This window comes from Dromiciops gliroides, chromosome 1, assembly GCF_019393635.1.
Source record: "Dromiciops gliroides isolate mDroGli1 chromosome 1, mDroGli1.pri, whole genome shotgun sequence".
In the NCBI taxonomy this organism is placed as follows: domain Eukaryota; kingdom Metazoa; phylum Chordata; class Mammalia; order Microbiotheria; family Microbiotheriidae; genus Dromiciops; species Dromiciops gliroides.
Window position 1 is genome coordinate 84,455,813 of NC_057861.1, and position 13,223 is coordinate 84,469,035.

At 41.4% G+C, this 13,223-nt stretch overlaps 1 protein-coding gene across 1 annotated transcript in view; it reads left to right on the top strand.

Annotated features, from left to right (window-relative positions):
- LOC122727413 (maestro heat-like repeat family member 5) overlaps positions 1–13,223 on the top strand; it is a 96,679-nt gene that overhangs the window by 21,491 nt on the left and 61,965 nt on the right. The gene's annotated exons all lie outside the window — the stretch shown is intronic.

Below are 13,223 nucleotides of genomic sequence, written 5' to 3' on the forward strand. Positions count from 1 at the left end.
GAAGGGCAGCACCCACATGGGTAAAATCATTGTTGTGGAAAATGTCTTCTGTGTTGGCTTCCTACTCCTCCATCTTGGGAATATTACTAATGAGTTGGTGACATGAAAGAGTTCCTTCCAATCTCTGAGGACTTGGACCTCCAAGCTGAACTCTTTGCTACCACCTCCCCCAGACTCCTAGTGATCAAAGGAGGAACATTTTACCTGTGCCTTCCTTCAGCATCATAAGATTCAGAAAGGTAAAGGTGCCAAACAACTGGTACCTATGACTAACAAATTCATACTTCTCCTCCTCCTCCTCCTTCTTCTTCTTCTTCTTCCCCTCTCTCTCTCTCTCTCTCTCTCTCTCTCTCTCTCTCTCTCTCTCTCTCTCTCTCTCTCTCTCTCTTTTCGGGGCACTGAGGGTTGAGTCACTTGCTCAGGGTCACACAGCTGGTAAGTGTCAAGTGTCTGAGGCCGGATTTGAACTCAAGTCCTCCTGAATCCAGGGCCGGTGCTTTATCCACTGCACCACCTAGTTTCCCCCTTTCCTCCTGTCTTAATCTCAGTGACTCAGTCGCCCTCTGACAGGGAGAAAAATCCCTTCCCATGCTGCCCTTTCACCATAATCTTGTCTAATTCAAGTCAACCCTACCATTTCTCAGTCCCTTACATGCTCAAGTCTCCCTTTGCATGAGAATCCAAGAACTTCTGACTGCTGGCAAATTTCCTTTCATTTTCTATCTATTCAGGTTTATTTTGATGTTCTCCAGAAGACAATATGTCCCTGCCCAATATCTCTAGAACTAGTTGCTGCTTCTCTCACATCCTCTGATTCACTGGAACATGAGGAAGAGTTGGCCTACTCCCTGTTTTCCACTGCTGCAATCATTTAGCCACCTCTCTTCTTCTGAGGTTGACACCATCTATCTATATCTTCCCTAATTGCAGTGATCTGCTAGCCTCCATGTCACTCTCCTTCCTTTCTCTAGAACACGGTCTGTCTCTCCAAACCCACCTTTCATCAACTTACTTAATTCCCATGACCTTTAAGCTTTGCCTTACTTCAGCCACTCACAGGGACGATCATACCTTAGAACTCACCATATCCATAACTAAGTCACTTGCATACTATTAAATGCTAAAATCCCCAAGTTATTCAGCCTCCCTTAATTGGGAGTCAGTGTTAAGTGGATGGACTAGAGAAGAAAGAGAAATGCAGGGATATAACGTTACACTGAGCATAAAGAATAGTTTTGGCATTTGGGAGGCTCAGAGAATTAGGCATTGAGTCAGGAAGATCTGAGTTCAAATCTAACCTCAGATACTTACTAGCTGTATGACCTCGAGCAAATTGAAAGCTCTGTAAACTTCAGCTTCTATATCTGTAAAATGAGGCTAATAATAGTACATGGGCTGTTGGAAGGATAAATGAGAAAACATTTATAAATCACTTAACACAGTGTCTGGTATGTAGTTGGTGCTTAATCAATGATTTCTTTCCTTCCTTCCTCCAGGGTCTAACAGTTCCTCATCTATAAAATGAAGGAATTGGACTAGATGACCCTTAAGGTCCCTTCAAACTCTAGATCTATGATTCTAGGATCCCTCCATGATCATCATCTCCTGCCCTTTCATCTCTTCTTCTACTGCCTCATTCCTATGCCTCCCAAATGCCTAAACCTATTTTCTTCAACTAAAGTCTCTAATCCTCCATACTTTTATATTTCTGTTGCAGGTACAACTCAGGTTTAAGACCATGGAGTCATACTGAACTCTTCCCTCCCCCTTCCCTCCCACATCCAATCATTTGACAAATCTTGTTGGTTTTGTTAACTCTAACCCCAACACATCTCTTGTGTCTCTCCCCTTTTTACTACTCACACAAACAACACCCTAACTTAGGCTTTATCTCTTATATGAACTACTATAAAATGCTCTAAATTGGCCTTCCTGCTTCTCAGAGTTGAGAGGACCCTCAGTCTCACCTCTCCCTGAGCAGGAAATCCCTCCTCCAGCATCTCACACATGGATATATCCAGCCTTTTTCCACTACTTCTAAAACATAACAATTACACTTTGGGTTAGCTCTAATTTCCAAGGAAATTTTTCCTTCCTTTGAGCCAAAATCTGTTTGCAACTTCCTTCCCACTACTCCTAGAATAAACAAAATAAATACAATCCTTCTTTGATGTGACAATCATTCAAATAGTTGAAGACAGAGCTGGCATGTCTCCCTTAAGCCTTCTCTTCTCTATTCCCTCAGTTTCTTCAAAGTTTTAACAGCTTTAAACTATACCAAGACTTTTGGCACACCCTGTATGGGGTGTTTTACAGTTCCCTCATCATCCTAATCAGCCTTCTCCAATCCTTCTCCAGCTTTGAACTTCCTTAAATGCAGTGCTTACATCATCATCCCCATCTTAGAGAGAAGGAAGCTGAGATTCAGGTTGAATGATTTGCTTGGTGTCCCAAAACAGGGATCTGGGCCCAGGAGTCTTCTGACTCCAAGTCTCAAACTCTTTCCACAGTCCCTTGCTAGTGTCCTTAAATATATTTAAAATAAAGGGCCGACATAAATTTGTGGATGTGATTGAGTTGCCCCTACTAAAAATTTGCAAGGGCTTGTGGAGAAGAGAAGAGACACCATATACCTGGAAACAGATAAGCATCATCCAAATTTGCAAAAAGAGAAAGAAAATGGATTCTGCAAAGTAGTCATCATTGAGTTTGATGCCTTGCCTCTCACAGTTCTCAAAGGAGTATAAAAGAGATGGATTTTGAGGACTTTGAAGGGTAAGTGATCTTCACTTGACACTAGAAAAGATCCCTGAAGAATAATTCTTTCCAAATTAATTTCATTTCTTTTTTGAAAGAGCTACTGATTCAGCAGAATATTTTAGACTTAGTATACCTGGAAACTAGCAAGGCATTTGGCAGAACCTCCCTCAGTATCCTCATGGACAAAATGGAGAAATACAGCCTGGATGATAGTAGAGTTTGGGGATTCAGAAGTGGTGGAATGAGCAGACCCAGACTGTTGATTAATGGGTGAATGACAGACAAGATAGAAATCTTTAATAAAATACCAAATGGCTTCTGTCTGGAGTTTAAGTCTGTTCAATATTTTCATATTTATGTACTTAACTATCCTAGCCTATGTATGTATCTATTTATTTGTTAGTTTATTTATTTATTTTATGCAGCTCAGTGACATAATAGGTAAAGAACTGGACATGGAGTCAGGAAGACCAAAGTTCAAATTCAATCTCAAACACTGACTAAATGTGTGACCCTGGGCAAGTTACTGTTGTCTGCCTCAGTTTCTTCAGTTGTAAAATGGGAATAATAATGGCATCCATTTCCCAGAGTTCTTATAAGGATTAAATGAAATAATATTTATAAAGCACTTAACACAGTTCCTAGTTCCTGGCACATAATAGGAGCTTAATAGATGTTTGTTTCTTTCCTTATGGGGTACCTGGATGAAGGCATTCTTTTGTGCTTATCAAATTAGCAAATTATATACAGTTGGGGGCCATAACTATCTTGCTGAATGTTGAGAATAGGAAATTAAGGCATTGGACAATTTAGGTAAGGCACTTAACCTCTTGGTGACTCAATTTACTTATTGAAAAATGAGAGGAGTGGACTAGAGGAGACCTCTAAGGTCTCTGCTGGCTTTAAGATGATTGTCCTTATTAGGAATGCTGTACATAGGGTATTTATGAATTGGGCAAGAGATACCCTCTAAGCTCCTTTCTGGTTCCATAAATCTGCTTTTATGAAAAAAAAGAATGAAAATATTGGGGCAGCTAGGTGGCACAGTGGATAAAGCACCAGCCCTGGATTCAGGAGGACCTGAGTTCAAATCCGGCCTCAGACACTTGACACTTACTAGCTGTATGACCCTGGGCAAGTCACTGAACCCTCATTGCCCCACCCAAAATAAAATAAAATAAATTTTAAAAATAAATAAATAAAAATAAAAAATGAATTAAAATATCATGTAAGGGACACAGTCAATCAGGCTGTCTGGAGAGGAATGGGAGGAAGGAGGTGAACCAATTTGGCTAGAGAAGGGGATACATACTGGGGAAGAGGAATAATGGCTCAGTCTAGTTAGAGGAGGCAGAAACAGTCTAACCAAAGAGGAGAGTACATGCCAGAGAATGTGAGTGAACTAGTCTCTGATTGGAGAAAGTTAAAGTCTGAGAAAACGAATGGTCCCATCTTCTAGAAGAAGCCTTTCCTGACTTTCCATAATGCTAATGTCTTCCCTTTATTGATAATATCTGATTTATATTATATATAGCTTGTTTGTATATACCTGCTTGCATGTTATCTCCCTCATTGGACTGTGAGCTCGAGAGCAGGGACTATCTTTTGCCTTTTTCTTTGTTTCCCCAGTGCTTAGTGCACAATGCCTAGAACACATAGTAGGTGCTTCAGAAGTTCTTGTTGAATAAATGAATGATGGAATGAATGAAATGCTCTGCCTAGTGAAGAGTGCTTAATGGGACAGTGAGTGGAGAAACATGACTGAAAAGGAAGATTCTTATTGGAGGACAATAAAGGAGCTATGCTTTGTGGGACAATGAATGAATGAGGGAATGGACTAGTCTGGCTGCTGAAGGGAATTACCTTTTGGAGGAATGGTGAATGAACTGGTATGGCTAGCATGTGTGCTAGGAAAACAGTAGGTAAAAGGAGAATACATGACCTGGCTAATAATAATAATAATAACAAATATCATTTTTTGTTCAAACCATTGATTTCTGGGGAATTCTCATAAGTAAACTCTCATTGACAATGCAGATAGTTCTGCAAATTCTTGTCTTATAAAGTTGTCTGAGGCACTGGATCACACAGCCAGGGTCTGAGGGAAGGTTAGAACCATTTAATTTTTCCAGACTCGAAACCCAACCTTCTATTCACTACACCATAATATTTTTCAATAATAGTAATAATAAAATGATGATGATGATAACTGACATTTATACAGTGCTAGATAAGATTTGCAAATTGTTTTACATGAACCTTTTTAAGCCTCACAACAAGCCTAAGAGGTGATAGTCACAAGAGATAATCATTATGCCCATTTTTCAGATGGCAAAACTGAGGCTGAGAGAAGTTAAATTATCTTACCCATGGCCAAACAGTAAATATCTGGAGCAAGATTTGAACCAAGGTCTTTTAAATTCCAGATGAAAAATGTAGACTTGAACAGATGTGTGGTGTTAGGGAACCATTCTAAAAATCAGTGGGACAGATTAAGCTGACATCTGAAGAGGAATGAGCAGACTAAGAACAGGAACATTTCACCTGATTTCCAGAAAAGGAAGCATGCCAGGGATAGTATGTGAAAGGAGGGGGCTGTCTGTATAAGAGAATGTGATTTTGGAGAACTGTCAATGGCCCAGTCTGACTGGAAAAGCAGAGGGTGAATTTGGGGGATAGTAAGTAGAGGAATCTGGCTGGAGAAGTGGATGCCTGTCGGGGATAGCGAGTGAACCAATGTGGCTGGAGAGGTGAGCACACAAAAGGAATAATGAGTGAATTGGAAAGAGGAAGATACATGCTGGGGTCAGAGTCTGACCAGAGAGGAATATGTGTGCTTGGGTAAAGTGAATTGTCCAGCATGGGTTGAAAGGGGGAGGTGTGCTTGAGGGAGTTTGAGTTGACAAGTCAGATTGAAAATGATGACCATGAGGGGACCAGTTGGGTTGAAAATGAGGGTTTGTGTTTCTGGACAGTATGATGACAAATATGTCTGGACATAGTCTACATATGAGCTAGTATGGATAGAGGGTACTTGTTAGGAGGCACTGAGAGATTGTCACAGTCTCAGTAGAGAAAAGGAGGCATTCAGAGAAAGTGAATGAAATGATCAGTCTGGCTAGAAAAAAAGGCTGTGTACTTGGGACTGCAGATGGATCAATTTAGCTGTGAAGAAGAAGGGTACCCTTTGGGTATACCTCAAGTAGACAAGGAGGTACATGTCCAGGATAGTAATGTAACAGTATTTTCTTGGTACAAAAAAGGCTGAATCCAGGGACAGTAAGCAAGTGAATGAGTCTGTCTATAGAGCCAGGAGAAATATTGAAGTGTTAGTGGTCCAGTCTGGTTGGAGAGGCAGTTATATTATGGAATACATGGAATGGATCAATCTGACTACTGATGTGGGCCTATATTGGACCCAATGCATGGACCAGTCTGGCTAGAGAGATGAATACAATGTTAAGAGGAAAATGAATTGACCAGACTTCCTGGAAAGTAAAAGGTTAGGGGGACACTCTGTACACGTTGGGGGAAATTGAGTGAACCAATCCTACTGGTGAGGAAGATACACATTGGGCTAGATAAAGTAAGTGAACCAATTTGGTAGGAAAGGAGTATGCATATTGAAAGAAGATAAGTGGATCCTTCTGATTGGACAGAGGTTGAATATTGGGTAATAGTAAATAGACTGATGTGGCTGAAGAAGATGGTATGTTTTGAGAGATGGTGAGTAGAAATATCTGACTGGAGAAGATGCATGGTTGATGAGAGAGTGAGATAGTGAGCCAGTCTAGCTCTAAAAGTTGAAACATGGTGGAGAGAATGAGTAGACCAATTAAACAGTAGGGAAAGGGAAGAGAAAACAAACATTTAAATGGCACCTACTATTTGTTAGGCACTGTACTAAATGCTTTTTACAAGTATTATCTCATTTGATCCTTAAAATAAACCTAAAAAGTATTCCCACTTTACATTTGAGGAAACTGAGGCAAACCGAGGTTAAATTACTTGCCCAGGGTTCACACAGCTAGTAAGTGTCTGAGGCCAGATTTGAGCTTTAGTCTTCCTGACTCCAGGACCAGCACTCTATCTACTTTACCACCAGCTAGCTGCCTCTAGGGAGGCAGAGGAGAGTGAGTTTGGGTCAACAGTGAAGAACAGGAAGGAAAATATTGCTGAAGAGTGAGTGAACTACTCTGCCAAAAAGGGGAACAAGATACATATTAGGGGATACTGAGAGTGGCTAGTTGGCCCAGGACGGTTGGGTGCATATGACAAACCATGAGTTTTCCTAGAAAAGAAGGTGCATATAACAGTCTGACAAGAAAGACAGACATGTTTGTGGGGAACAGTGATTAGACTCTTTTTGCTAAATAAAGAAGTTTACTTTAGAGGAAAATGAGTAGACCAATTAGTCTGAATAGAAGGGTGCAAATTATGAGAGACTATTTAAACCAATTGGTCTGGAGAGGAAGAGAGGTACATGTTGGAGAACAACAAATGGAACAGTTTGCCTAGAGGGAAGAGAAAAGATACACATAGGGAACCATGACTGGGTGAGTTTGGCTGACAAGAGATGGGGTCATAGGATCATAGACCAGAGTTGAAAGGAATCTCAGAGGCCATATTAATTAATGTTAAAGAGGGAATTGTGTGGATGGACAAGGGTAGTGCATGTTAGGAGATTGTTAATGGTCCATTCAGGATGGCTGGAAAGAAGGTTATCTGTGCTCGACTACAGCAGATGAACTAGTAAAACCAGAGATGGGGAGTGCATATCCGAGGACAATGAGTAGATCCATTGTTCTAAGAATATTCATATGAAAGAACAGTGAGTTGTGAGCCAGTCTGCCCAGACTAGAGATTGTCTTGGAGGGACATGGAGTGGAACACTTTAGTGATGCTGATACACTGTGAGAGAATGAAAAGGAGAGGTTTCATCTGGGTGTAATGTAAGAGCATAGAGTAAGGGGCCAATAATTGGACTAATTTGGCCAAAGAAGAGAGTGTTAGGGACAGGAAGTGGGCAAAGTCTTTCTGGGGAGGGGGGCATATTGGAAGGGCGTGACTATCTGGCAGGTGATAAGGATGCCCATCTAGAATAGTGAATGAGTTACACAGTTTAAGTGGAGGGAAAAAAAACATTCATTGGGAGACCATGATTGAATAGCAAAATCAGATTACTGATGGTGTGTTCTTTGCCCCTGGGTGTCTGGACTCTTCTAGATAAGGATGTGAATGCATTTAGGCAATCTTGAGTAAATCAGTTTGATTAGAGAGAAGAGCCTGCATGTTGGAGGAATGTGAAAAGGGACCCCTCTGGTGGGAGAGTGGGATTGTAAAAGATAATGAATGAACCAGTCTGCTTAGAGACTCAGGGTACATGTTAGGAGACAGTGAATGCACCAGTCTGGCTGCTAATTAGTATGTAAGGATGGGACAGTTCAGAAAGGATGTTGCCCATTTAAAAAAAGGATACATGTTACATAAGAATGAGGGAGACCTGTGTAGTAGAGATGTACCTCCATATTAGAAGAGAATGAATGGACCAGACTAGCAGAACATAAGGATATGTGTCTAGGGACATATGTCTAAAGAGGATGTATGTTGTATAGGAGCAAGTGGACCAATGAGTGACCAGGTCTGGCTAAAGAGAATAAATCATGTTATATGAGTGAATGGGGCAAGTGTGGCAAAGATGTGCCTGTAGGTTAGAAGGGAATGTGAATGACCAAATCCAACTGGCAAAAAGGATATATGTTGGGTGTGAGTGTGTACAGGGGATTGTGAGTGAGTGGTGTGGGCAGAGTTGAGAGCAGAAAGAACTGGGGGATGTTAAATGAGAGGAACACTCTATCTGAACAAGACCCATGTATATCAGCCTAGAATGAGTGAAGCAGTCCAGCAGAAATGACCCTATTTGTTGAAGTTATTCAGGACACCAGTGTTAGAGGAGTATATATTGCTGAGAGGCACGGGGTAAATGACTTTGGTTAACAAAGGATGGAGAAGGAGGCAGCTAGGTGGTGCAGTAGATAAAGCACCAGGCCTGGATTCAGGAGGACCTGAGTTCAAACATGGCCTCAGACACTTGACACTTACTAGCTGTGTGACCCTGGGCAAGTCACTTAACCCTCGTTGTTCCGTCAAAACAACAACAACAACAACAACAGGATGGGGAGGTCTGGATGAATGTGAGTGGAACAGTTAGTATAGATTTATAGATGACATACTGAAGGAAAGTTAGTGAACCCCTTTAACTGGAAAGGAAGGTACATGACAAGTCTGGATAGAGTGAGCATGTTGAAGTGTTGGCAGGGGGTGGGGTTATGGACAAAGATAGGTGAAAAAGGTTAGGTGTTTCAGAGGACAGTGACTAAATCAGCTGATCTTAGTAGGAAGAAGCTAATTGAGGTCCTAGTCTGAATGGAGAGGTGAGATGATATGGGAGATACCCTGGACAAATTTGGCTGGAGAAGAAAATGAATACTGCCTATTAGAACATTTAAGTAGGAGAGGCGGCCATGTTGATGGAGTGTGTGAATTATTATGGATGGAAAGGAGATTATATGTTGGATAGCATGACAGTGAATCAGCCTGTCTTGAGGGAAGAATTATTGAGTAATAGTAAATGAACAATTATGTCTGGGGAAGAGTATAGATGTTACTGGACAGAGTGTAAACAAACTTGAGGGAGAATGCTGAGGGCACAATTAGAGGATCAGCCTGACTGGAGAATAGAGTGTATGTTCACAGAGGGTGAATTACCAGTCTGGTTGGAGAGGAGGGTTCAGGGAGTGGAAGGAACACTGACTAGATGAGTATTGCTATTGAGGAGATCCCATTGTGGAAAACAGTGAGTGGATGAGTGGGTCTACAGAGTATAGCTTTCATGACAGAAGACATGAATGTGTACCCATGTATAGAAGATGATCCTGACTGAAGAATGTATGTTTTAAAAAATGAGGAAAGCATTCTGGGTGTAGAGAAGGATCTATTGCTTTGGGTCAATGAATTCATCTAGCTAGAGAAATAGATGCCCATGGAAGACAGTGAATCAAACAGTTGTGCCTGTGAGGAGAGTACAAATGGGGGGAAATGAGTGGATCAGCCCAGCTGAAGAAGTAGATCTAAATTGGGCACAGTGAATGAACTGGGTTTTCTGGAGAAAATGATAGATTTTAAGGTATAATGAATATACAAGTACGGAATATACATACACATGGCACACAGTGAATGTGAACATAACAATTTGGATGAACAGTATATGTGCTCAGGGAAGGTAAATGGATATAGGGAAGGGCAAAAGCTTGACAGTGAACAGGCGATTTTGTCTATGGATGGCATTATATGATGGATGGCTGCATATAAAGGAATATGAATGCTAGGTATGATGATCAAATCCATTACTGGGAGACAGAATAAACCAAGCTGGTTGGAGAATGTGATACATTTGGGGGGCAGTGACGTGCTAGAGAAGAGGACGTATACTGGGGAGGGAGCCTACCCTCTTGGTTAGAGAAGAGAGGGTTTTTGAGAGACAGTGAGATGTTTCTGGTTGAGGGATAGTGGCTGAAAGACAAGCTTGGCTGGAGAAGAGGATGAATACTGAAGGATAGAAGGTGGATCCATCTAATAGTAATATTCAAATGGATATGTGATTTCACAGATGTGAGCATTCCCTCCAGCAATAAAGATTGAACCCATCATGCCTGCCCACCTTGTGCAACCTGTTCATTTCCTCCCCTTCCCATAAGTTCACCACAAAGGGGCATCCAATCTCATCTTTTAGAGTATCTGAATGGAGCCCAGTGATCTTCTACCAATTATTTCTTGCTCCTGCTACAACATGACCAGCCCAAGTATTTTTCCCTTTTTTAAAGGGGGAGTGAAGGCAGCTAGGTGGCATAGTGGATAAAGCACCAGCCCTAGATTCAGGAGGACCTGAGTTCAAATCCAGCCTCAGACACTTTACACTAGCTGTGTGACCCTGGGCAAATCACTTAACCCTCAATGCCCTAAAAAAAAGGGGCAGGGGGGAGGGAGTGGGGGGGGGGGGTGTGAGAATAATACATGTCTTCGATGACATGATGACAATTACAAAAAACAGTAGCACATTTAAATAGTGAGATAAAGTAGACAACAAAGCTTTATATACACTATTTTATTTAAGCCTCACAGCAACCTCGGGAGGTAGTTTCCAAAGATGTTATTATTCCCATTTTGCCCATGAAAAAATCTGTCTCGGAAAGATTAAATGACTTGCCCTTTATTAAATAGCTAGTATCTATCAGAGGAATAATTTGAACCCAGGTCTTCCTGACCGCAAGTCTAGAAATTCTTTCTTACTAGAGGGGAGGTCGTGTGGTGGATAGCAGTGATTGGACCTATCTGAATTGGTAAGGAGAATTTATATTGGAGGAAAGAAGTGGACTAGCAAGTAGACCCAGAAGAGGTACTCTTTGGGAGAAAGTAGTAAGTGGACAAGCCTATCAACACAATAAGTCCTATGGAACACTAAGTATGGAACAACAAGTGGATCTCTGGCTGGAAAGGAATGTACATGTCAGAAACAGTGAGTGAACCCATCTAGCTGGAGGAGAGAATTAATTATCAAGAAGCAGTGAGTGAACTTTTCTGGCTAGAGAAGAGGATGTATGTTAGAGTAATGATTAAACTAGGCTTGCTGAAGAACGAAGGGGGAGAGAGTAGCTCATTTTGTCTGAAGAGGAGGGGGCTACACTTGGTGGACCATTCTGAGCAGAATTGAATGCATGTTATGGGAGAATTTATTGGATAAGGCTGACTAGAGAGGGAAGATGATGTTAGAAGACAGTGAAAGACAGCCTTCCAGGCTAGAAAGATAGGTGTAGGGGCAGCTAGGTGGTGCAGTGGATAGAGCACTGGCTCTGGATTCAGGAGGACCTGAGTTCAAATCTGGCCTCAGACACTTGACACTGACTAGCTGTGTAACCCTAGGCAAGTCACTTAACACTCATTGCCCCACCAAAAAAAATATTTAAACATTTTAAAAATAATAAAAAAATAAAAAAGAAGAAGAAAGAAAGAAGGGTGTATTTGTGAACAGTGAGTGTAGCATTCTAGATGGAGAAAAGGATGCATCGTTGGGAAAAGTGAATGAACAAGTTTGGCTATGTGGACAGCAAGTGTAGCATTCTAGATGGAGAAGAGGATGCATTGTCAGGGAAAGTGAATGAACAAGTTTGGCTATGTGGACTGCAAATCAATAAGGCTGCCTGGAGAAATGGGTACATTGTGTGGAGACAATGAGTGCAACAGTTTGGCTGGAGAGATTGGTGCATAATGGGAAAATTAAGTTGGAACTAGCATGACTATAAAGGAGATGATTGCATGTTGGGATCAATGAGTAGACCAATCAGGAAGAGGAAGAATGAATTTTAAGGAAGAATCAGTGAATTATCCTGGAATGAAAGGATAATGTATTTTGGAAGGAGATGACTAAACCAAGTTGTCTTCAGAAGAGGATTCAATTTGGGAAACCAGTCTATCTAGGATGTGTTTATTTGGTAGCAGTCAATAGGTCAGTCTGGATGTATAGGAAGAAGTATATTGGAGGGACTGTAAGTGGACCGGGGTAATCAGAGTTGGGCGTTTATTAGTAGAGTAAAATGGAAACCAGTCAAGGCAGGGTCGGGGAAAGTTAGACAACAGTGAATAGACATGACTTACTGGAAAGGTGACTATATTTGGAGGGAGAGGGAGAGAATTGTTCAAGAAAAGAGTAAATGTCTGTGAGTCAGGTTGCAAATGAAGATGCATTCAAGGGACAGTGAGTATACTAATCTATTGAAAGAAGGATACAGTAGGGACAGTAAATGGACCATTGTAACAGGAGATATACATTGTTAAGGGAAAGAGAAAGAGAGTTATGTGGTAGGAAACAATGAGTGGACCAGTCTGGATGAAGAGGAGCATTTACTTTAGGAAGATAATGAGTAGCACAATTTGGCTGAAGAAAGGGCATATGGGGTAACCATAGGAACACTGTCTGAAGAAGAGTGTTCATCTTGGAAAACAATAAGTGGACCTTCCTGGCAAGACAAGAGTATCAAAGCTGGGGTACAATGAGAGGATGTGTCTGGTTGGCAAGGAAGACAAATTTGGGGAGAATTGAATGGATCAGCTTAGCTCTAGAGGATGTACATTTTGGGGACAAATGGCGGTACCATTTGGCTAGAGGGGAGGCTATTTGTTGGATGATAAGCCAGTCTGACTGGAAAGGTCTTTTGAGAGTTAGGAGACAGCGAGTACACTGTGCTGTCTAGATAGAATAGTGCATTATTGGGGGACAATGAGTAGCCCAGCCTGGCTTAAACAAAAGGAACCTGTTAGGACACAATACATGGACCAGTCTGATTGGATAAGGAGGTTAGATATCGGGGGACAGTGAATGGAACATGTTGAATACAGAGAAGAATGCA